This window comes from Panthera uncia, chromosome A2 (assembly GCF_023721935.1).
Source record: "Panthera uncia isolate 11264 chromosome A2, Puncia_PCG_1.0, whole genome shotgun sequence".
Lineage (NCBI taxonomy): Eukaryota > Metazoa > Chordata > Mammalia > Carnivora > Felidae > Panthera > Panthera uncia.
In genome coordinates this window covers 141,617,768-141,643,509 of record NC_064816.1, presented here as the reverse complement: position 1 = coordinate 141,643,509, position 25,742 = coordinate 141,617,768, and the positions used below count along the sequence as shown (strand labels likewise).

General features: G+C 45.2%; 1 pseudogene; it reads right to left on the bottom strand.

Moving 5' to 3' along the window:
• LOC125930470 (uncharacterized) overlaps nucleotides 1–25,742 on the bottom strand; it is a 53,711-nt pseudogene that overhangs the window by 4,696 nt on the left and 23,273 nt on the right.

Here is a 25,742-nt window from a genome sequence, read left to right as displayed (position 1 = left end):
TCTCTCTCTCTCTCAAAAGTAATAAACATTAAAAAAAGAGAGAGAGACGCATAACCGACTGAGCCCACCCAGGCACCCCTCACTGTTTTCTTTAATACCCATATGTAGGTCCTCTTACTGTACACAACATTTTTGTAACTTACCTTTCTACTTGAATACACTTTCATGTTAATAAATAAATGTCTTCACCAACAATTTAACAACTACACGATAATCCACGTGGCTAGAGAGTCATTTAATCGTGACATTTAGATGAACATGTTTCACAGTGATTATTCTGGAACTCCATCTTTCTCATGACAAAATTACACATGCAGCTACGTTTTATTCTAGTACTGCTGGGATATTGTATATAATTAAGTATTTATCTGAGATGTGTTCAGGTGTAAGGTGCGAGAAAAGTATCTAACTGATTTCCTCCCCATATGGTTAACCAGTTTTCGTGTACTTTGTCCTTTTGGTTTGACTGTCTTTGCCTGTTTTGTGTCACCACCCAGCAGCCATCAACAGTGCACACCGTAAATGTTTGAGTAAGTGAACCAGTTTTTAATGTTTGCTTTATTTTCAGAGGTGTTTTCTTCTGCGTTGACCTGTCGGTTCAAGCCAGTACCACACTGTTGGAATGATCACAGCTACTAGAACAAGACTCCCCTCTCCTCCTCCTCTTCCTCCTCCTCCTCCTCCTCCTTCTTCATCATCATCATCATCATCATCATCACACTTTTTCAGATTTTCCTAGGCTATTTCTGCACCACTTTTTCCCCCCTGAACTTTAAGTAATTGGCCACTGTCCCTTTAAAACTGTTATAATTTCGATTGACAGTATATTCATTTTCTGAAGAAATTTGAAGATGTTTATATGTAAAGTTTCTGGCCTAATAAGTACTGCATGTTCCTCTAGTTTGTAGATTCTGGAATTGTTGGGTTAGAGAAGATAAATCCCCAGATTTCCTTTTCGATTGAAATTCAGGGCAATTAAAGAAATTCGTTGCAGCCAACAGGATCCTAGCACATGTTTATTCTGTAAAGACAAAACGTTTTTCTATATTGAGCAGCACTTCAGCGGCTTTGCCTCCTTCTTAAAAAACACGGCTCACATGGTGCCACACGCTCCCTGTCCGGACAGATACTCGCAAATAGGTAACAGCTGACGTGCTGTTTGGTCAAAGACCTGGTTTTTCTTTAATATGGCCTACCCTCTCCCCTTTCTCCCACCAATCCTTAAAGGAATTCTGTGCCCTCACTTCCCTGGTTTACCTTTTTTAGGGTAAAGAAATAGGCTACAAAGCTCGTGGGCACGAGGGAAGTCTGCATAACTCTTTTTCACACCTGCTTGGATTCTGGCAGTGGTATTTGCTAAGTGGGGATGAAGGCTGGTGTGTCATGTGTTCTCGCAGAGCACTGATGGCTGCAGGCCAACCCATTTAGCCTTTGTTTTTTTTTCTTGCATAAAACTGCCTATTTTTCACTTCAGATGGGGGTGTTAGGCACTTGAGAGATGTTTGTTCTTGTCACATGCACGCCATCTGCGATCTCCTGGCATCCTACGCAGTTTCCCAAGTTGGCCAGAGTGTCTGCGGGTCAGTGCACCGGATGGTCAGGGTCTTAGCCTCTGTGTGTTGGTGGAAGCGGTGCTACCGAACACACTCAAGTATCCGACTGGGGCTGTGGACTCAGTTTTGGAAAGTTCGAAGAAGCCCTTTATGTAGAATAATTTCGGCCTTGAAGAAAAGTTACAAAGATAGTACGGAGAGCTCCCATATGCCCCTCACCCCATTACCCCAACTGCTGCTTCTTATATTATCCTGCGACATCTGTCACAATTAAAGAGCAAGCGTTGCTACGTTACTATTAACTAAAACCCGCACTCTGTCCACATTTCACTGGTTTTTCCCTAACGTCGTTTTCCTGTTCTGGGATCCACATTCCATTTTATTGTCCGGTCTACTTCACTTCTTCGGGTCTGTGACGGTTTCTCAGTCTCTCCTTGTGTCTGATGACATTGTCGGTTTGGGGAGTACTGGTCAGATACCTTGTAGAATTTCCCTCAGTTTGGGTTTTTCTCGTGTTTTTCCTGATTGGACTGGAGTTGATGGGGTTTTGAGAGGAAGACCACAGAAGCGAAGTGATATTCCTGTCACATTGTATGAAGGGGATATGCCTTATCCCTCATGATGTTGACCTTGATCACCTGGCCAGGGTAGTGTTGCCAGGTGTAAATTTATATCCCACCTTCTTCCATTCTCTGCTCTTTGGAAGCGAGTCACTAAGCACAGTGTAGACTCAATTTAAGAGTGTCGTTAACTGTCTCATCTATCTGTGCCCTATTATGTCTCAGCCACGTCTATTATTTTGTTGTACTCCAAATGCATAGATTTTGTGTTTAAAGCCTTAAGAATAAATAAAAGTTTCCTAGGCTTAAGTGGGATTTGAAGTATCTGGTAGCTGTATTGAGTCTTCATTCCATTCCTTTTATGTTTGGTTTATTGGTTTTATTAAAAAAATCTTCAAACCTTGGGGCACCTGACTGGCTCAGTCTGTGAGCAAGCGACTCTTGATCTCAGGTTGTGAGTTCGAGCCCCACATGGGGCACATAGAGCTTACTTTAAAAAAAAAATGTAAAAATCTTCGTAGCCTGTACGCTATCTCCTGTACCACACAGCCTAGTTTGTTCTGCTCAGATGGTTGCACAGCCTGTACTTTATTCTTCTAGCACAAGGAAGCCTCATGTCTCTCTTACTGTTGGGAAAAAAAGGTTAGCATAAGAACATTTTTTATCCATACTGAAGCTTATCTAGTAAACACTGCAAGATACTTAATTCTACTTAATGTGATGGAAATCTTTCTATTATAAAATTGTGTTAAACATTTTTGAGTTTTAATGCTCTCCGACACCTGTCCTAATATCATAATAAGCTAGCCTACCACACGCCTTGGCCCCCTGGAAAGCAGCTGAACCTTAGGAGTTCAGATTAGAGATCACTTGTTGTGTTGTTTGTGGGGTAAATTTCTTGATGACTTTGATTTTTTTTTGTGTCTGATTACTCCTTTTGGACACAACTCAAATGACTTTATTTACTTTTCAAGTCAGTTTCTAAGAATTTAAAAAGGAAAAAAGAATTTAAAAAGAATGATGTATTATTGTTTTAGCATCTGACAGGAATGTTCTTGAAATGATCTATAAATTGGGTTTTTGTTCATTGAATCAACATTTTATGTGCTCTAAGGGAACTTACTGTTTTAGAAAATCTTGTGAGAAATTTGTGATGCCCCAGAATGATCAGTTTTGCAAATCCACATCTGCAGACCCTTAATTTCATCAACAGTTGTGGATCTTTCATTTAGCTGGACTGGTTAGAGTGTGTTTCCAGCACATTAGACCTTCATGTTCCTACTTATTGTGAGCTTATTTTTAAGAAACCATTTTGAGTATGTTCTAGTATTTTGTCTTTCAGTCAGTCTTAGAGTTCAGTACTGGGGGAGGGGGGAGAGTTCAAAAAAATACATTTTAAGAGAGTTTTTGCTCACTTCATGGTTATTTGGTATGACGACTCAGAAACAGAATAACGTTTTGAATTGACCACAGGGGAAATCCTTTCCCTGGCCCCTCAAGTCTACTTTCAGTCCAGTCAGAAGATTCTTAAATTCATGTGGGGGATTCCCACGTGCTCTATTATAAGTCTCCCTGAAAGTTTTCATAGATGTGTAGAATGTCGGCTAGTATCACATACGTTTTATGTCTTGGTGTGTGAGGGCCGTTCAGTGTACCGTTCCTTTGTTTTAATATTACTCATTCTTTTTTCTAAGTGTGGATGTGCAAGAGTGAGAAAGGCTGAGTGGTATAAAATGAAATATAAAAAAAATGAATTCACTTGTTCTCAGGTAGGCTAAAGATCTATTAAATATAAGATCTTTGGGTGAATACTAGCTCTTCTGTAGTGAATAAAGAGAACTCTAGAACTTTGGAGACGGGAGCCCCCTTCCCTGCCTTCCACGGCACTAACCGTGTCCTCCCTGGCTAGCTGTGGTTGTCCTGTCCTTTGTGCTCAGAGTAAGGCATATTTTTACTGCTTAGATCTGGCAGATGGGCTTCCCGCAGTTACTATTCAGGTCAGTGTCTAAGGTCTTGAAGCGATCTTCAAAAAAATGATAAACACTGAGCCATTTTTGGGAGAATATACTGGATGAAGAGCCATGACATATTGTGAGAAAGTCAGCCAGAAAAAGTGTGTGTGGACCACCTGTGCCGTGCCCTGTACTTGCCTGAGCTTGTGTGAGGGGACCCCATGGCTTGTGTAGGGACAGCGTTATGTTTACCCTTCTGTCCGTTCAGTCACCCTGCCCCCCCAGGATCATGTGTGAAAACCCCCAGCGGTAGCCAGGAGCCTGCCATCAACCCTACCATCTACTAACAGACTATAGAAACGATCCCTGAAAGTGTAGTCTTCAACCCTACCATCTACAAGCACACTTGGGAGGTTTTCCTCCATGAGGGGAAGACTCGCATCTGTGTGCAGAAAGCAGCCCCTGGGCCTGGTCTGCCCTGTCCTGCAGCACCTGCACAGGCCTCAGCGGGTTTGTTCTCAGGGAGGGTGCTCCAGAGGGAGGAAAGGTTGGGGGAAGTGGGTGGGCGACAGAGACTGCCTTTCCCCTACGGCATTGAAAAGTCCTCCCAGCCCTGTTCCAAAGCCAACAAACGGTAAAATAGAATTCCTCCTGAATTGTCATGGTTCATTCTCAACCTTTACATCCCCAAAACTTACCTAACATGTTTTCATGGAAAACTAAATTTTTATGTTCTTGTGCCAAGAAGACTCAGATCTGGGAGGATGCTTTAACATTGTTATCCATCTTTAATTTCCCCCTTTTACATTTTACTTCTCCTCTAAAACCCCCTGTATTTTTCCTCTAGTTGTAAAATTTCAGGAAATCTCCCATTTAAGTCAGCTGCTGTTGGCCTGTCTGTGCTCTTTTTAGTGGCTTTGGTAGCGGTCAGGTTTAAGTGGCCCTGTGTGACAGGTGTGCGAGATTGTGCTGCCCGGGCTGCCTCGTGGATTCCCGTTCCACCCCGGTGCAGAGGGAGGCCGTCTTCAGAACCAGCTTGCTTGTCAGGCATGGTTTCTTAAGCTGCACAGTCATTACCTCTTTCAGTGAATTTTTTTCAGCTTCATCTCTCTCCTTAACACTAAGATGCAGAAACGTCAGTCTTAACGTCAAGTTATCCTTCCGATTTTAACTTGATCCAAACTCAGAGCACCTAAAAGTGGGTTGCACCGGAGGATGTAACACCTTTGCCCGGAAGGTTGACTCCTGCCCTGGGCTGTTAGCATTCATTCATTCAACAGACGTTTAGGTCGTGCTCATTTTGAGCCAGGCTCTGCGATGAGGTGGGTGTACAGAAACAAAAAGCTCCAGTGCTGTCTTCAGTAAGCGTCCAGTCTAGTGAGAGGAATGGAGTGCAGTGTGATAACAGCACTGGGGAGGGCGTGCAGTCCAGACACTCAGGACGTCCTTCTGCAGAAACAGACATGAGACACCCAGGTTTGGGAGGGTGGATACGAGTAAACTGGGAGAAGACAGAGAGCCAGGGGAAATGTCAGACTCTGGTGGTGCTCCTGGGGGGAGGTTGCTGTGTATTTAAAGGCCTACAAAGGCTAGAGACTAAGGAACATGCTGGAAACGGCAGGACATTAAGACCTGCTTGAGGTCAGGGTTTGTTAAAACTCTTCAGATAGTTTAGTTAAGCACACGTGCCAACATTGTATTAATAACAGTTTTGCAGTGCAAGGGAAGAGGCCCTGGTAGGTGGACTCAAAGATTCACTCTTAGTAGGGGTGGGGGTCTGTTATAGGAGGAATGATTGAATCATCGTTGGGAAGAATGTCTGGTGAAAAATCTTTAGACTCTAACTAGTCTAGTTGATAATAGCCATCTAGGTGAATGGTAATGAGTTCGCCAGAACAAGCCTTAATCTTAAAGTTCATTTAAAAATTGCCTTAGAAAAAAGGATTTCTCTGGAAAGCTGTTGATTTCTTCCCACTAGGATGTTATGCGTTATATAGTAAGCAACTTGGTTCTGTTCCAGATCGGGTTTGGGGCAGTTTTTCTTTAATAGGTTCAAGGTCACAGTGGAGTGCAGTCCAGTTTTCAGGGTGCTGCTGGTGAAGAGCTTTTTTAACCTACCTTGAGGAGAGTTTGGATTTTTATCCTGAGGGCAATAGGGAGCCATTGCCTGTGAGAGGAGTTTAAACCCCAGCCATCAGCCCAGCCATCAGCGTGGGCGTGGATTAGCTGCAGCGTGAAGCAGGAGCAGCAGGAGAGAAGCTAGCAGGAGAGAAGGCTTTAATGTTCCCTCAAAAAACCGACGAGAGCTTTGAGTTCAGGCGTGTCTCCCCCTTGGCCTCCCCCACCTCTCCGCCTGGAGCAGCTCTGAGACCGCCTCGTGTGGTAGTTGGGGAGTAGAGGTGGAAGTTAGTAGTTGGTTTTCCTCCAGCAGAGTTGGTTTTAACTTATTCAGTTTAAAAAAACATATATATTTTTTAACGTTTGTTCATTTTTGAGAGACAGAGTGGAACGGAGGAGGGGCAGAGAGAGGGAGACACAGAATCTGAAGCGGGCTGCAGACTCCGAACTGTCAGCACAGAGTCTGACACGGGGCTTGAACCGCGAGATCATGACCGGAGCTGAAGTCGGATGCTTAACCGACTGAACCACCCAGGTGCCCCTAACTTACTCAATTTTAAATGGTGACTGCTCTCGTCACAGTGAAAGAAAATGTGATACTGTGAAGAAGATGCTGAGAAGGTTCTGGAAGCAGCAGCCAGGTTGAGGTGAGAGTTCAGAGAAAGGGGTCCAAGACCCTTGTGGACCTTGTGGCTCCGCCTCCAGGCCTAGGCCCCGTCGCCTGCCCTTCCCCCTCCAAGGATTGGGTCCCATCTCTGTCCTGAGACAGTTTCAGAACCTCGCCATCATCTGGCCTTGGCCTTGAGGCCGTTAGCGTATTCCTACTACAGTTTGCTGTGATTACAAAGGATTCTGCCCTTCCTCAGAAGTCTGCAGGCAGAACCTCCTTCAGTGCGTCTGCTGTGGTTAAAATAGAACCTTCAGAGATGCCCTTGCCCCAGGCCGCAGATCCGTTGGCACGGGGTGACCTGTGCTGTGTTTTCTTGTCACTATTCCCTGAAGTTGTGGTGTCATTCTGGGCAGAGGTGTAGACGCTTTGCAAGCAACATCAGGGAACCTGACCTGGGGGTAGTTCTTCAGTGTTTTTGGTGGTGGTGGTGGTGGTGGTGGTGGTGGCAGGTCACATCCCTCTGCCTGTCCTCTCCTTTGTTGTGTCCGGGGCCTTACTGTTCCAGCGTCTTTTCTGGTCTCTTTCGTGACCACGTTTAATCGTTTTCATGTCAACATATTGCCGTGAAAATAATACTGCGTAATTACTTGATGTAGATTGAATGGGCATATTTGAGAATCTACAATTCTCTCCTAAAGTTGATGTGAACAGGAACCTATTCTTAGCTTTTATTCCCATTAGAAATCTGTATTCAAAATACATAATTATTCTCCTTTTGTTTTTTAAATGTTACCCAGATTGCAAAAATACCTGCCTCTAAGAACTCAAGAGGACTTACTCTGTGGGAACAAGAGGTAGTGAGTCATACCTGCAAGCCCGGAAATGAGTTTTTTTGAGCCTCTTTGAGGAGGTTTCCTAGGCAAGCATGTATGCAGTAATTAAAGGATGAGGAACTAGGGGGTGCGTACTTGGAGGTCTGATCCTCAGGTGATGTGCTCCTTGTCAGATTGAGACCTCAGTTTTTGTTTTGTTCATTAAAAATAATAAAAAAGCTTACTACTTAATTATAGAAAAACACACTATTATTAGGGTGCGGGTGTGGGGGGGTGTGGGTGTGGTGCTTTAACCTTACCTTTTAAACACTTTCTGTGATGAGAATGTTCGTGTGTGTTAATGCTGGCTTATTTGGGAAAGTAGGAGAGACGTTACTGCTTCACGTGATTTCAGTTAGCTGTGAAGTTATTCGGAAAAGCAGATGATGTTTTCGTGTGCCTCTATTTGAGTTGGTTACCATCAGAACTTGCAGCATGTGGAGAAGAGAAGCTTGCTAATCATTTGTTTCTTCTTTGTTCATGCTTGTATTTGTACGTGTCTGATGCTGGAGTTGCATCAGTCCACCTTGGGTTGTGCTGGTTGGCACATTCCGCCCTGGGACGTGAGGGCGAGAGTGGAAGGGCCATCCGTGAATTGGATTGGGACTCTTCTAGCAAGTAGACATAGCCCTGGCTTGCTGGAGATTTCCCTCTAGCTCTTCACTCTCATCCTTTTTGCGTGGCTTTCTTCTTGGATGGCCATAAGGATAAGATAAACATTTCTCTTCCACTGTGAAACCCTAACGCTCCCAGACTTTACTTAACATGGACTTTCATTGAATTCCATTTTAACAAATACGGTGGCTTTTTGCATGGACCAGTGAAAGAGGAAAGTCCTGCTACGCGACAGACTCATTTTCAGTAGTGTTAGAAATAATCTGAAAAGCACCAGAATATTTAAATATTAGCAGTGCTCAGTTTAAGTAGGGTTATGTTATGATCCTAGATCAGGTATTTTCTAGAAATGTTGACAACAAGATGAAATGTAGAAGATGGCCCTTTTCTGCTGGACACTGAGAAGAGCCACTTCTCTGAGTACCCGTGGACTTTATGAACATCTTGAGCTTTTTGTCACAATAATGTGTATTTTCTTTTGGATGCAGTGGATACCCTTCTATCACCAAAAGCTCTGAGACACCGCTCTTGCACACATGTGACAGATGAAGTAGGTGAACTTTGTCGCTACGGCTTTTTCCTCTCCCGTAGTTCCTGGATCTGTGGAAGAAGTTAGGAGTAGCAAATCCTGGGGCGCCTGGGTGGCTCAGTCGGTTGGGCGTCTGACTTCGGCTCAGGTCATGATCTCACGGTTTGTGGGTTCGAGCCCCACATCAGGCCCTGTGCTGACAGCTCAGAGCCTGGAGCCTGCTTCAGATTCTGTCTTCCTCTCTCTCTGCCCCTCCTCCACTTGAGCTCTGTCTCTCTCTCAAAAAAAACAAAAAACAAACAAAAAAAAAAACACAACAAAAACCAGGGTGCCTGGCTGGCCTGGAGCCTGCTTCGGATTCTGTGTGTCCTTCTCTCTCTGCCCTTCCCCTGCTTGCACTCTGTGTCTCTCTCAAAAATAAATAAAACATTTAAAAACATTAAAAAACAAACAAACATGGAATAGCAAATCCTGGTCTGGAGCCAAGGCTTTGGCCCCCCACCCTCACAACATAAGGGAAAAATTTCTAATTCTTAGAGTCAAAATGTATGTAAGTGTACTTCATTCTTAAGAAATCCACTAACTTCTGGGGCACCAGGGTGGCTCAGTCAGTAGAGTGTCTGACTTTAACTCAGGTCGTAATCTCACATTTGTGAGTTTGAGCCCTGCATGGGGCTCTCTGCTGTCAGTGCAGAGCCTGCTTCGGACCCTCTGTCCCCCTCTCTCTCTGCCCCTCCCTGGCTCATGCTCTCTCTCTCTCTCAAAAATAAACACTGAATAAAAGAAGTCCACTGGCTTTTTGGTGGTATTGATAATAGAATTCTACCCTTAACTTTAACTTGTTTCCTTTACCTATTTGAAATGTCAGGCTGTAGTTTATGACCTGCCTAAACTTATTTTTAAACAAGGCAGGTTATAAAGAAGGTAATCCTTCAATTTGTTACTTTTAATATCTACATTTTCACATTTTTTGAGATAAAAATTGACCTATTGATCGATCCATGCATTCATCTGCTGAATGTCTCTGATTTGCCAGTCACCGTACTAGGCATTGGGGATAGAGATTAAGACTTGGTCCCTATTTTAAAGGTGCTGGGGGCACCTGGGTTGCTCAGTGGATTGAGCATCAGACTCTTGGTTTTGCTCAGGTGATGATCTTACGTTCATGGGTTCCAGCCCCCCATCAAGCCCATGTTGAGCCCGGCTTGACAGCATGGGACCTGCTTGGGATTCTCTCTCCCTCTCTGCCTCTGCCCATCCCACATTCTCTCTCTCCATCTCTCTGTCTGTCTCTGTCTCTCTCTCAAAATAAATAAACTTAACGGTGCTAATAAGTCCACAAATAGAGACATACAAATAAATATTCTTAAGAGAATAGAAAACACTTCTGTAGCATTTACTATATGTAGGTAATGTTGTAAGTGCTTTCTAGGCATTAGCTTTAACTCATGAATTGATACAAAAGCCTTTTGAAGTTCTTACTATTATTTTCTCTGTTTTACACATGAAAAAGTTCAGAGTTTAGGTACTTGTCCCAAGGTCATAAAGCCTGTTTTGTTTGACAGTCAGATGTATTGAGTGCGATAACAGACCTGCTCATGGAGTGCCCTGGAAGGACAGGGTAGCGTCTAGTTGGGAAAATGGGGACTAGAAGTGTGAGTATCCATGAAATTTTCCCAAAGGAAGCAGTACCTGAACAAATGTATTCAGAGGAGCGGAAGAGCCACGAAATACTTCTTTAGGAACATAAAATACTACATCATAAATGAGTTCGTAGGTTGAATCCGTGACAGAATATTGGAAGACCGGGAGGGGCGCCTGGGTGGCTCAGTCTGTTAAGTGTCCGACTTTGTCTCGGGTCATGATCTCACGGCTCATGGGTTTGAGCCTCCTATCGGGCTCTGTGGTGACCGCTCAGAGCCTGGAGCCTGCTTCATATTCTGTGTCTCCTCCTCTTCTCCGCCTCTCTCCCCTATTCACCCTTTGTCTCTCTCTGTCTCTCAAAACTAAACATTAAAAAAAAAATATATCGGAAGACAGGGAGATAGTAAAAATATACCAGATCCCTGCAGTCTTTGATGTAAATGACAAGGAAATATATTTCAATGTTGAGGCAAACCTTTGTTTCCAGTTAGTGTAAGGTATGGTAAAAACTTGGCATTTAAAAAAAAACCTAATGATAGTATTAATTTCCTTATACTCTGTCAGCATGTGGGTAAATGTGTGACCCCTTCAAACGTTCTAAGATGAATTTCCCAACACTGGATATTTTATCTTAGGAAACCTCTGGTAACCTGTAGAAATAGTCTACTGGTATATATTTTGAATAAATGCAGGGAAAGATTGATTTCTTCCAGAATAAAAGTTGGCAGGAACTGCCCAATTAGGTAGGTTAATTTTATCATTGCACAGTTACAAAGCTGTTCAGAAGGTGGGGTTGGCGGGCCCCATGCTTGGCTCGGCAGCACTGGGTTGTCGCTTTGCTACCTTTCTGTAACCACTCCTGGCTTTTTTGAGCATCAAGCCATGTGGATGATCGTCCTTTGTCCCCTTGTAACCATTACAGTCTGCTGACTTTGTCATGACTCCCACTCCTCGCTCGAGACTGCCTCACTGTTTTCCACCTTGCCTCGGCTTCATTGGATGACCCACCTATTTTCCTTGGCTGCATGGGTCTTGTCTTGGAGCTTCTCATCACCAGCGATCTCCCCAACTTCTCCCCAGCTTCCTCCATCTCCCCACTCGCTAGGCCTTGTCTACTCGGGGCTCAGACCGTTAGTCAGAGATGTCCTTTTGGACCACACCCTCCTGTCCGTCCACCTTGGACCCTACCTCTCATTTGATCCTACTGAGACCTCTAGTTTGCAGACACTTTTGCTCTGTACCTTTCCATCTTTATTTTCTTCCTGATTCAACTTAGAAACCATAGTCCATGTATTAAATCATGGTCTTGCCCAAACCTTATACTCATACTCCCTGACCATTTTGTCCTTTGGCTTGCACATGGGCTCCTGAGTAGTGCCAGAGAAAGCCATATAGCTGGGCAGATTGGCACCTGGTCGCATAAATTCAGGTGGTGGCTCAGCACCGTGTGGCCATTGCTTCTTGTTCTTCGGGGCAGCTGTCTGCCGCTCTGATTCTTCCTGGTGACTATTCCTAAGCTCTCTTCCAACTTCTGACCGCTCCTCCTCCCCACTTACTCTGCTCAGATGATGCACTCCTGCAGTAGGACTGTCAGTCCTACCTGCCCCTGAGCCTCCTCCTTTCCCCTTGGTGTCCGTGAGCTGACAGCCTCTTGCTTTTTCTTCTGCTTTTCATACTGTCTGAGTCATCTGTGTGGTTTCATCTCTTGTCAAGCTGACTTCTGTCAAAAGGCAACTACAAGATGTCTGTTTCCTTTTTCAAGTACAGTAAAACATTTTCACACTGCCGTCCTTTGCCTTCTGCTGGAGAAAGCTGGGATTTACTGTAGGGGGGCAGGCCCCTAGTGCACTCATGCTGTGTGCCTGCGTGTGTGCGTGCTCGTGTGGCCACGGGGCTCGGCTCTGTGATCTGGCTACCGTGTGCTGAGCCGTGTTCAGTAGCCATCTCCCTTGGCTGCTGAATGGTTCTGCCCTCTGCAGAAATAGTCCCCCATGGTTTATTCTGCATGCACGTGGGGGAGAGTGTGATTGACATCTTTCAGGTTAGAAATAGGCAGGAGTTTCCCAGATAGATGGGTTTTGCTACTATTACAGTGTGCTACATGTGTCCTCTTCGGTGGCTCCCCGGTGCCTTTGCAGATTATCGAGGTGTAGTGAGGCGAGCGTTTTGGCTCCTGCTTCTGCCGAGTGGACCCCAGACCTTTTTTTTTTTTTTAATGTTTATGTATTTTTTGAGAGAGACAGAGATAGAGTGCAAGCGGGGTAGGGGCAGAGAGAGAGGGAGACACAGAATCCGAAGCAGGCTCCAGTCTCTGAGCTATCAGGACAGAGCCCGACGCGGGGCTCGAACCCACAAACCGTGAGATCACGTCCTGAGCTGAAGTCTAGTGCTTAACCAGCTGAGCCACCCAGGCACCCCCCAGATCTTCTTCTTTACACTTCTTTGTACTCATTCTCTGACCTGCTCTGGAGGGCTGCTGCCCACTCCCCTGTTGCTCCTTCTAATTGCTGCCTCTGCATGGCTCCTTACTCCCTCATTCCACGCCCCTTTCCCTTGTTTTGTATTATTTCTTCGTAAAGATAGGAACATTTAGTAGACATTGATCATCGGTTAATTCACTATTTAGTTCCAGAGCTGGTCCCTTGGGGAGGCTGTAAGCACTAGGACAATGACAGAGCTGCCTTTCTGGTGATCATAGGAGAGAAACATTGAGATGTGTCATTCCAGTGTATTATGATGAAGACTGTTAAAGTGTAGGCTGAGCATTTCATTTACATCGCTTCATATAATCTTTAAAAAATCCTGTGAAGTTGCTCATTTTTTTTTTCTTTTGCCTTTATTTTATGGAGCTGAAAACTGAGGTTCTGAGAGGTGACATCATTTGGTCAAGGTCACTTAAACAGCAAGTTACCCAGTGGGAAAGACAGCCCGACATTTGAGCTGCAAAAGCTCACTGTGAATACAGTTTTCCTCCTCTGCCACATTGCCTCTGTTGGAGGGCTGACCCTGAACAGTAGAATTCAAGGTCTAATAATAGACTCTCAACACATTGAATATTAGGCATGGGGAGAACTCTAACTAGCTAGAAACCATTAGTCGTAGTGTTTTTTATTCTTCCGTTATTTCAGTGGCATTGCCTGAAATTATATTACCTTATTCAGTTTACAGTGCATTTGTTATCACTAGGATTCTGATGCATAACATATTCTTACAAGAATATCTTACAAGCCTCCCTGTTAACTTCTTTTTCTTAAATTTTTTTTAACGTTTATTTTTGGGAGAGAGAGAGAGAGAGAGAGAGAGAGAGAGAGAGACAAAGCACGAGTGGGAGAGGGGCAAAGAGAGAGAGGGAGACACAGAATCTGGAGCAGGCTCCAGGCTCTGAGCTGTCAGCACAGAGCCTGATGCGGGACTCGAACTCACGAACAGCAGGATCATGATCTGAGCCGAAGTTGGATGCTTAACCGACTGAGCCACCCAGGCGCCCCTCTGTTACCTTCTTAAGAGCCAGATTCAAACTTCTACTTCACTATAGGTTTGAAATTTTAAGTACTTTACAGCCGAAGGAGAAAAAAAATAGGGTTATTTGTCACAGAGGGTATAAAGGAACTACTTTCTGGATCACTGAAGAGAACAGTGTTACTGTTAATGGTACAATTTTATCTCTTGCAGTTAGCCCGAGACCAGCACCTGTGTTCATCCTTCCTGGGAGCCTAAACTGCTCACATCCTGGGCTGGGCCTGGGGTGCTGACATGAACGGGGCCTCGGTTCTTTCTAAGGGACTAGCTTCAGTTTCCTATGTTCTGATCAATGTAGTTCCCACCCTCTCTCCCACTTTGACTCCTTTTGTTTTTATTGCTTCACTCCAGACAGCCAGTTCGCAGATTATTCTAAGAAATGGTTCTGTGAGAACTACTTAGTGAATTTATTCAGTGGTTTATTCAGCATCGCTGCCCACTAGGCACTGCTCTGAGTGCTGGACATGGGATAGAACAGGGCACCAAACAGCACCTCTGCCCACTTTTTTTTTTTTTCACTTTTAAACTGGAGTTGGTGAGTGAATTATGCACCACTGTTAGCATCTTGCCAGCAGAATCTGTGACTGTATATTTGCCATTACCAGTGAGGATTACACTACCTTTTTGTGTTGTTTTTTTGTTGGTATTAATTAGCATTCTTTTCCTTTCACTCAAAGCATTGCCTTTAGCATTTCTTGGAAGGCAGGTCTGGTGGTAATGAACTCCTTCAGCTTTTGTTCGTTCTGGAAAGTGTTCCTCCATTTCTGAAGGACAGCTTTGCCAGGTACAGAATTCTTGGTTGATAGTTATTTTCTTTCAGTATTTTTAATATACTGTACTCTTCTGGCCTGAAAAGCTTCTGTTCAGAGATTCACTGATAGTCTTATGGGAGTTCCTTTTTTATTTTTTAAAGTAGACTTCATGTCCCATGCAGAACCCAACTCAGGGCTTGAACTCACAACCCTGAGATGAAGACCTGAGCTGAGACCAAGAGTTGGACAGTTAACCAGCTGAGCCACCCAGGAGCCCCTTTGGGGGTTCCCTTGTATGTACCTTCTCTCTTTTCTCTTGCTGCTTTTAAAATCCTTTCCTTGTCTTCCCATAGGCCTTCTTCAGTCTTTTATATTTTTTTTCTTTTTGTTCCTCTGACTGCATAATTTCCAGTGCCCTATCCTCCAGGTTACGGATTCTTCTTTCTGTGTGGTTGAGTCTACTTTCAAAACTGAATTCTTTTGTTCAGTTATGTGTTTTTCTTTTTTTTTAATGTTCATTTATTATTTATTTTGAGAGAAAGAAGGAGTGAGCAAGGGAGGGGCAGAGAGAGAGGGAGACAGAGAATCCCAAGCAGGCTCCACACTGTCAGTGAGGAGCCTGACGTGGGACTCGAACTCATGAACCGTGAGATCATGACCTGAGCGGAAACCAAGAGTTGGAAGCCCAACTGACTGAGCCACCCAGGCACCCCCAGTTAGGTATTTTTTAAGTCTAGGTTTTGGGTTTGTTTTTATTTTATTTTTTTGGTGGTTGCTATTTTCTTCTTTTTATTATTACTATTTTTTTTTTTTTAATGTTCATGTATTTTTTGAGAGAGACAGAGATAGAGTGGCAAGCGGGGAAGGGGGAGAGAGAAAGGGAGACACAGAATCTGAAGCAGGCTCCAGGCTCCGAGCTGTCAGCACAGAGCCCGACACAGGGCTTGAACCCACAAACCATGAGATCATGACCTGTGCCGAAGCCAGATGCTCAACTGACTGAGCCACCCAGGCCCTCCCCCTGATAGTTGCTATTTTATCAAAATTCTCATTTTGTTCATGTGGTGTTTTCCTAATTTTGTGTAGCTGTCTGTATTTTCTTGAAGTTCACTAAACTTTAAGACAATTACTCTGAATTCTTTGGCTAACAGTTCATAGATCTCTGTTTCTTTAGGGTAAGTAATGGGAGCTTATTATTTACCTTTCATGGTGTCATATTTACCTGATTTTCCATGATCATCGATTCCTTATGTTGATATCAGCATATTTAAATAATGGGGCTCCTCTTCCAGACTTTTCAGATTTGCTCTGGCAGAGAGAATTCTTCACCAGTCACCTCAATTTGAGTTACTGGGTGTGTCTGCTGGTAATATCTTGGGGCAGGTGGGACCTGCTCTTATGGTCTATTTTGGGGGGAGGCAGCTGTTTAAGCTCTGAGAATGTGGGTTGGGGGTGTCTGTCACTGGCTGAGAACAGTTGGGTAGGACTGCTGGCTTAGTTCCCGTGCCAGAGAGGCCGTAGGACGGTTTCTGTTACTGCCTGGATTCTCTGGTCAGAAATGGTCGGAATTGGGTACTGTATTGAGTCTTAGATGGGTCTGTGAACTAGCTTCCCTGCTCTGGCAGGGCAGCAGGAAGGGCCCCAGGGCCCGTATACCTCATTGCCTGGAGACCTAAATCAGCCCAAAGTGTGCCTGAATTCCCTGCCTGGGTGAGGCCACCTGTTTTGCTCTACCAACGGGAGAAGCCGTGGGCTTTGCTCTCTGTTCAGGTGGTGTTGTATGTAGAGCTGTTGAATGGGCTTTGAAGCTTCCCAGGTGCTCCAGTTAGGTTCCCTGGTGGGACAGCCTGAGGGCTGTATTCAGCGATGAGCAGGGCTGTGAATTCCCTGCCTGGGCACAGTGGGAGAAGTAAATGTAAAACCAGTCAGGCTCTGTTTGTTGTCTTCACTGGAGCTGATCTGTACCCCAAGTTCCCTGGCCGAATAGGGTCTCTGACTTTGCTCTGCAAACTGTTGACTCCGAGTGCTCTTCTCTTGGCCTGAGCTGTGCTGGGCTGTACAGCTTCCAGGAGTTGTCACCAGCCCTTCTGGTCAGATGGGGCCAGAAGACCGTCTTCACAGTGTGCGAAGCTATGCCCCAGCCCCCTTGCCTGGGCGGGAGCGGGAAGGTCCACTCTAGACTAATTCAGTTTCCCCAGACAGGCGCTCTGGTTGGGAGGGGCCAGAAGCTACATTCAGCCTTGGCTCTGAATTAATCCCCCTGCCTCCATACCTGGTACTGGCTTTGCTCTGGGGGTGAGCCTCTCAGAACCTCTGCCTCTCAGCCGGAGTGTTGCTGGGCTACACAGCTTCCGGGAGTTGTCCCCAGCACTCTGGTCACAACTCTGGTCCAGGGTCTGGAAGACCCTTTCCACAGGTCCCCTGGGTGTGGGCAAACTGGGCTCTTGGGGTGGAAAGATTCCTCATCTGGGGATCCGAGTCAGGCAGATCTGCACCCTGCCAAGTTCCCCAGTCAGGGTGCGCCCCCAACTTGGTTCTGCAGATGAGCAAAGCCACTGGTTGGGATTACTCTTAGGACCCTGCAGGTATGAACTTCCATCTGTCAAGATCCTTGTGCTGGTTGTTGGAAGCCCCTGCCCTAGCCTCCATCACAGTCAGAGTCCCAGTGTTTGAGCCCCTCGGATTCCCCTGCGATCCTCGTGGTGGGAGATCACAGTAGGGGGCTCCTAAAAGTGACCCACAGGGCCGGGCGTGCTGTCTGTCCCTCCTGGGTTCTCTTTTCCCACTGGAGGAACTGGTGGCCCATAGGAGACCTCTCCGTGGGCTGCACTGGCCCGGGGGCGGGGCAGCGTGGTCAACATGCGGCTGCTTCTCTTCTCCTTCTGATGCAGTCTGGCTTGGTCTCCGAGGTGCAGGGGGCACTTCAGCCTCACCCCTGTGTTCCGGGATTCTCTCAGTGGTGTCTTGTTCTTGAACAGATGTTAGTTGTTGTCATGGGGTGTGAAGTCAGGAACAACCTATGTCCCCATCTTGCTGGCATCACTCAGCTCTCTGCCCGCTTTGAACTTTTGTTCTGGTGTGGGAGGCGCCCGGTAAGCCAGTGAACATGGGATGTGTTGTCAGATGATGATAAATGCCGTGAGGAAGGTAAAGCTGAGTAAAGGCTAGGTAGGGAGCGGTGGGGTGGGGGGGGGGGGGGTATGTTGCTGTTTAGCTAAGTCATCAGGTCTTACCGGGGAGGTCATATTTAACCAGAGACCTGAGTGTCTTGCTCATTTTGGGCTGCTGTGACAATAGCATCAACTGGGTGGCCTAACAATAGACTTTTATGTGTCACAGTTTTGGATACTGGAAATCTGAGATCAGGGAGCCAGCAGGGTAGGCTTCTTGGTGAGAACGCCCTTCCCCGTTTCAGACAGCTGCCTTCTTGCTACGTCCTTACATGGCGGGGGGGGGGGGGGGGGGGAGCGGGGAGAGATCATTTCTCGTGTGTCTTCTCTTGCAAGGGCACTAATTCTCCACCCTCGTGACCAAATCACTCCCAAAAGGTCCCATTTACAAATACTGTCACATTGGGAATTAGGGTTTCAACACAGAAGTCCTGGGGGAACACGAACGTTCAGTCTGTAGCACTGAATGAAGTAAGGAAGGGCCTTCCAGGCACCGGGAACTGCACTTTCGGAGGCCTGACGTGAGCCATGTCAGAGGAACAGCTCCGTTGGCTGCAGGGTTGATGCTGGAGCAGAGCAGCCAGCGAAGGAAAGAGCGTTCAGAAATGAAGTGGGAGAGGTACCACAGAAGGCCTACGTGGTGGGCACTTGGGATTTGATTCCCAGTGGCATGGGGGAGCCTGTCTCCAGAGGGAAAGATGTGCTAGGACTTTCCATTCCTAAAAGGTCACTTTGGATGCTGTGGGGCTGGGGTCGGGGGCCAGGAGTGGATGTGTGCCGTGGTCTAGGTGAGAGGTGGTGGCTGAGAAGACTGGGTTGGTAGCAGTGGGGGTTGTAAGAGGTGGTTGGACTGGGGACACTGAAGGTGGAGCCGGTACCTTTTGCTGAGAGATCCGTTGTGGGGTGTGACCTGACCCCAACGTTACAGGGTTACGAGGTGGGCCTTTGGGTGATTCGGCTTCTATCTGAGGGTCATAAGAGTGGGGTCCTCGTGATGGGATTGGTGTCCATGTAAGAAGAGGAGCGACCAGAGCTCTCTCCCCTCGTGCCCCGTGAGGACACAGTGAGAAGGCGGCCACCCGCACAAGAAGAGAGCGCTCACCAGGGCCCAACGCTGCTGGCGCCCTGATCTTGGACTCCATGCCTCCAGAACTGGGAGAAATAAGTTCATGTTGTTTAAGCTAGCCAGACTGCGGTGTTCTGTTACAGCAGCCCAAGATGAAACCCCTTCCCTTCCGATTTATTTCTTTCGTGAGCTATGCACGCCAGGTGTACAAAACTAAGTAATTAAATTCAAACGCTACAGCGGTGTGTAAGGTTTAAGTAAAAGTTTACTTTTCTCCCTCCAGAAGAAACCCCTTTGAGGTATCCATTTGAAAGCTTGGGTTTTATTCTACTAGACCCATGGTTTCTTTTTTTAAAAAAATTTTTTTTACGTGTATTTTTTCATTTTGAGAGAGAGAGAACAGCAGAGGGGCAGAGAGGGAGAGGAAGAGAGAGAAGCCCAAGCAGGCTCCGCACTGTCGGCACAGAGCCTGACATGGGGCTCAGACTCACAAACTGTGAGGTCATGACGTGAGCCGAAACCAAGAGTTGGACGCTTAACCAACTGAGCCACCCAGGCGCCCCTAGACCTGTGCCGTCTAATGAGGCAGCCATTTGCCACTTGTGGCTTTTCAAATTTACTCAGTTACAATTAAGTACAACTAAACACTCAATTCCTCAGTCATACATACCGGCTATGTTTCGGGTGTTCAGTAGCCATGACTAGCTGCAACCGTGTTGGACAGAATAGACAGCATTTCCATCATCACAGAATGTGCTATCGAATGGCACTGTTTTCGATGAATTCTATTCATATACAAATGTGTGTGTGTGTTATATATACGTGCATGCACACACACATACACATATCTGTGCAGTTGGCATAATATTGTACATACTCTTCTGCAATTTGTTTTTTCCACCTAACAGAGAAACTGTTAATTTGGTGTGATCCACACACAGCATCATGCCAGGAAAATTTTAAAACAGGGTGCATAATCAAACATAGAGATTTAGTACATTAAAAATCTTTTAATTTCAGATTTTAGAGGTAATCGCAACACATCCTAATGCTTGTTCCAGTTTTAACTAAACAAATTAATTTTGGAAATCGTCCACTCAGCCTTGGGTATGTAAAGAAGGAAGGTTCAGGAGCCGTAGTTTGAGCTTAAATTGACATATACACCTGCGTGCACACGTGCACACACACACACACACACACACACACACACACTCACACACTTCCTGTTATTTCTGTTTTGTAACAGGGATTATAACCTTCTCCTGTTTAGTATGCTCACTATTCAGTAGACCAGCACTGTCCAAAATGGTAGCCACTAGGCACATGTGGTTATTTAAATTGAAATTAAACATTTAGTTCCTCAGTTGTACTAGCCACATTTCAAATGTCCATTAGCCACGTGTGGCTGGTGGATAGCGTGGATCTGGAACATTGTCATTTCACGGAAGAAACTTTCTTCAAGGGGCGCCTGGGTGGCTCAGTCGGTTAAGCGTCCGACTTCACCTCAGGTCACGATCTCGCGGTCCGTGAGTTCGAGCCCCGCGTCGGGCTCTGTGCTGACGGCTCAGAGCCTGGAGCCTGTTTCGGATTCTGTGTCTCCCCCTCTCTGACCCTCCCCTGTTCATGCTCTGTCTCTCCCTGTCTCAAAAATAAATAAAAAGGTAAAAAAAAAAAAAGAAACTTTCTTCAAGTCCATTTCTCATTTAAATGCAGTGATTTTTCCACAGGTAGAGGGTGGGGGACTCTGTCCAGGAGGATGTCTGAGAATTTGTGGAAGTGACTGGAGAGCTCGTACTTCCATGCCCTTCCCGGTCAAGATTCTCATCCTCCCCTTTGAAGACGCATGTCCTCCTACTATCTTTGAGAATTAGTGTTCCGTAGTAAGTTAATTGTGGGAAAGAATATTGGTACTGATAGCATTGCAAGGTGAGAATATTATTTTGATAATTGGCAACGCATATACGCTATTAAACTGCATCTATACATACAGTAGGTGTCACTGCTCAACTTGCAGTAAAAGTGTTTAGTAACAAACTGTTCAGTTACTGTGGGTGCTGACAACGTATTATGTTTAAACTTTTTAAATCGAGAAAAGAACAGACTATTGGAAATGCACCCTTTTGTGGAAAATAGATGTATTTATGTTGACATTTATGTTAGGAAATATGTAATCTGGACAGATTCATAGGACACAGGAAGAAAAGTTGCCTGTGGGAATGTAGATGGTGTAAGAGGGAGACAGGTATGACAGAATGACTTTTTTGCTCTCTGCCCTTTCTTTATGTACCTTGTGACTATGTGCTTATGTTAATACAAAAATTAATAAATAAAATGAAGGAAAAAAACAAAATACATCCTTAAAATGTGCGGGATACAGAATAGGTGGTTTAGGAGGTAAGGGTCACTTAGGACAGAAGGAATTACATAGATTTATAGGGCAGAGGGCTGGTCTGAAGTTTCACGTGACCATCAGATGAAACCTCGTGAGGCCTCCTGGCATGCCAGGACCCGGGCTAGGCAGACCATTTCTCACAGGCTGGTTATTTTGCAGTAATTAAAGCTGTTTGCAACTGTTTTATTACATATAACTTAATACATTTTAGGAGAAAAAAATACTCATAGTACTGAACTATTTTTTTTCCACGCAACCTCTCTTAACTCACATGGAACACGGCTTAGGAAATGCTGATTTAAACTCTTGGAAATAATTATCCCAGAAAGATGAGGTTGAAAAGAAGTTGTTCCAGGTCTGGGGCACCCTGCTTCATTTACAGTCTTTCAGGAAGATGAATACTGGTGTTAATTGAGTTTAATTTGAATAGGGACATACCACAGCTTAGTCAGCACACGGCACCCACATAAAAGTCACACACACACTGAACATGGACTTGGTCATCGACACTGCCCGGTCCTTTGCTTACAGCCTCTGTCAGGGACCTCCATCCTTTGCTTACAGCCACTGTCAGGGACCAAGAGGTGGGACAGTCCAACAATGTGGGGCGTGGGCACAAGGGACAAACCTCCTTTCCTCCACCATCACGTCTCCATATTTCAGCTTCCAGGCGACTGTGACATCAAAAATGGAGTGCCCAGATAGTCAAAACCAAGTGTTAGGTTTTGAAAACAGAATCCTGTAGTTCAGCAGGATTGATCTTCTTCTATGAAAGCAAGTGGCTGGGATTTGTGCTTTTTCAGGAAAGCAAACTAAGGGAAAACTAGTTAAGGAAAAATTATGCCCTAAACTACAAGCGTTACAAAGGAAATCTTGTTTGGGGCACCTGGGTGGCTCAGTCGGTTGAGCGTCTGACTTCCGCTTGGGTCATGATCTCACGGTCTGTGAGTTCGAGCCCCGCGTCTGGCTCTGTACTGACAGCTCGGATCCTGGAGCCTGCTTCAGATTCTGTGTCTCCCTCTCTCTCTCCCCTCCCCCGTTCATGCTCTGTCTGTCTGTCAAAAATAAACATTAAAAAAAAAAAACAAAAACCCAAAAAACCAAAGGAAATCTTGTTTGTGGTGGGAGTTTGAGGCAATGACTTCCCAAAGGCAAGGATAATTTTCAAAATACTGAATGACCGGCACAGCACAGGAGTTCACACATTCAGAATAGATGCCAGCCTTGCACAACTGGTGTGGCCGTACCAGTGTGTACAGGCTGAGTGTCATTCCTGCCGGACAACAAAGCCATTCAAGACGAGAAATGAGCCATTACTGGGTTTTGCGGCCAAGCCTGCGGGTTGTCCCCTCAGTGTCCATAACACCCATCTTTATAGAGTCACTAGTTGATATGGGGGTGCTTGGCTGCTTTATGGCCATATGACTAAATTCTCGTTAGTGGGAGGCATATTATCATGTGGTCTTTTCTAGAACCTTCCTTAAGGGACAGTATGTGTCCCCCCCCCTCTGCCCTCTCTTTATTTATGCCTTTCCCATTCCGCTTCCTAGAATGTGGATGCCGCCATCTTGAGCCACGGAGTTGACGTCACAGCAGTAAAATAAGTAGAGGGCCACACTCGCCTGAGAAAGAAAGAAACTTCTCCTGTTTAGGTCACAACTACTTTGGGCTTGAAGACACCCTCAGCCAAACCTAATTCTAACTATTGTGGGTCCCTCATCTCCTAGGCAAATTCAATTTTATTTAAACTCTTAACACTCCTGTGAACTTGGTATTCTTGTTCCTTGGTGAGGGATTAGGAGACGGAGGTTGAATAAAAACGAAGCAACTTGCCCACGTATCAGAGCCAGCATTTGAATCCATGTCTGATCTTTCTGACTTCAGATCGCCAGGAGCTTAATCCTTGCTTTAGTAATTAATGTGGAACATAAAGGGCATGTGGCACATGGTTTTGTAACATTCATGCTTTGGCAGAGCCCCAATTTTGTGGATTTTTTTCAAAAAGACGTTGGGTTTTTCAGAGAAATTCATTTGTGGCTTTTTGAAACTGACAAACATGTTAACTGTTTCTCAGTCAATAATACTTATCAGAAAAGCGTTTCTTCTTAATTTCAAAGAAAGCCGTGTTGTTCCTCTCATTTCCAGTGTTTGCTTCATTGTCATTTGCTAATTAGGACATTTCTATGAAAAGAGGATATTTCGAAGAGAAACTGTGTGATTCAGTTTCTTCAGTTCTATCTACACCGAAGGAAATTTCAAGAAAATTTGGGATTTTTTTTTTAGAATTCTCATCACTGTGCAGCAACTGCAGAACATTCCCCACCCCCATTTCTATTACGTGATAATGTAGAAATTAGGATGTTAGTGGGATGAAGGTTCTGAATTATTCGGATTGTCACATGGGGGCAGCCTCCACAGCCAGCCTTTCTGCACAATTTAGACAGGAGAACAGAGACTCGAGGTGGCTGTGTGCCATGCGCGGGGCGAGGGTGGAGTGGGCAGGCTGGCAGCCGATGCCGGGAGCACAGGGGCGAACCAGCAGGTCTGGGGAGGCTGGTAAAGCAGGTGCGGTGCAAACAATGAGTTGGCAGCAGAACCTGCAGTAGGTGGGGGACCTTGACCTGCTGCCGGGGCTCCTGGTGGTGCCCTGGGCGATGCTTCAAGTCCATTCATTTTTACGGTCTCACAGTGGACACTTAATTGGTCAGAACAGCAGTGTCTTGAGTGTATTCCTGGGAACGCTGTACCTGCAGGATTTGCCGTGTAAAAAAGAATTCTGGGAAAATGCCGTGTTCTAATACCTCTCTTGGAAATTCACAGCATGCTTTTAGCATTTTAAAAGTCTAAGGTGAGAAATCTATTCTACTTGATTTAACCCAGTTTCTGAAACTTCCTTGAAAATAGAAATTGTACTTTTTTTTTTTTTTTTTTTTTTTTTAATACAGCATCCTGTGGAGACTGCTTCATGATTCTTTCAGTAAGCGGTTAGCAGTGGCCTTGGAAGTGGCTGCTTGGGCAGGTTGAATTCCTGAGAAAATGTAGGATTTGCATCTAACCACATGGGACTTTTCTTGGCATCCTCTTTGCTCTTATTTGCTGGTCCATATTCTCGAAAGCGTCGTGCATCTCTGCTGGTATCGAGTTCATGGCAGCAAAACTCTAATGCTTGAAAAGCCCGTTTAGGTCATGTAATCGTGCCTCTTCATTTGCTGCCTCAGAAGAGGTTAAGTCATTTGCCAGAGTCCCAAACAGCTAGTAAGTGAGCATGGGGCCAGGGTCTCTTCATGTGCCATTACTTGGTTCCTAGTGGAAGTTACTGGACTTAGTTCCTTACTTTCAAGCCTTTTTTTTAGTGCTTCCTCCTGATTGGGATGGATAAGAGCAAAAGAACTGACGTTTGATGCCTGTCAAGGTTTGGCATTGGAATAAAAATGAGCAGAAGAGGGAGTGCCTGGGGAGGCATGGATGCTGCTCAGTAAAAGAAGTGTCACAGAGGAAACCCAAAAACCCGGATCAGGACTGCTGTGAATAATCATTTTATTTGTGTGGCTAAGAACGACTTACACCAAGCTCTGTCTGCAAGAGAATGCGGAAAGTGGATTACTTCTGGGTGGCCCCTAAGCGAGAACAAATGAACAGCTGAACAGACAGTGCCGCGGCTGTCGCCATACTTTACAGAGCGGCAGCGCCTTGAGCCCATCGGGCGCTGCTCATTAACCGCCATGTTTTTCATGGCGTGAAGGGTTTGGAAAGAATGATTTTTGAAATTTCTCTTCCTAAGGCCAAGAGGATTGACATCATTAGGGCCCACATTATGATTTTGCTTTAATTTAGATTTTCTTTCTTTCATGGTGAACTTATTAGACCCTTATTCATTAATTGCTATATGAAATTGGATTCTTTTATTATACAAGAGGGTTTTTTTTGTTTTATTTATTGTCATAATTTCACCTGTCATAAATTTTTGTGGCAGTAATTTTGAGTGTTCTCTTTTTTTAAAATGTTTATTTTGAGAGAGAGAGAGAGAGAGAGAGAGAGCGAGTGAGCATACACTCGTGCACATGCAAGGGAGGGGCAGAGAGGGAGGAAGAGAGAGAACCTCAAGCAGGCTCCATGCTGTCAGCACAGAGCCCAATGCAGGGCTCGATCTCAAACCTTTCGTGAGATCGTGACCAGAGCCGAAATCAAGAGTTAGACGCTTAACCAACGGAACCACCCAGGCGCCCCAATTTTGAGTATTATGTTTTTATGAACCACTGTCTACAGTCTTAAATTTTAGAGAAAAATAATAAAGCCACAGTATTTTCTCCTGTTTGAACTGGAGTAATTCTTCTGTCAGAAGGGAGAAGGTTAATGAAAGATCATTTTGATTGAGTAGGCCTGACAACTC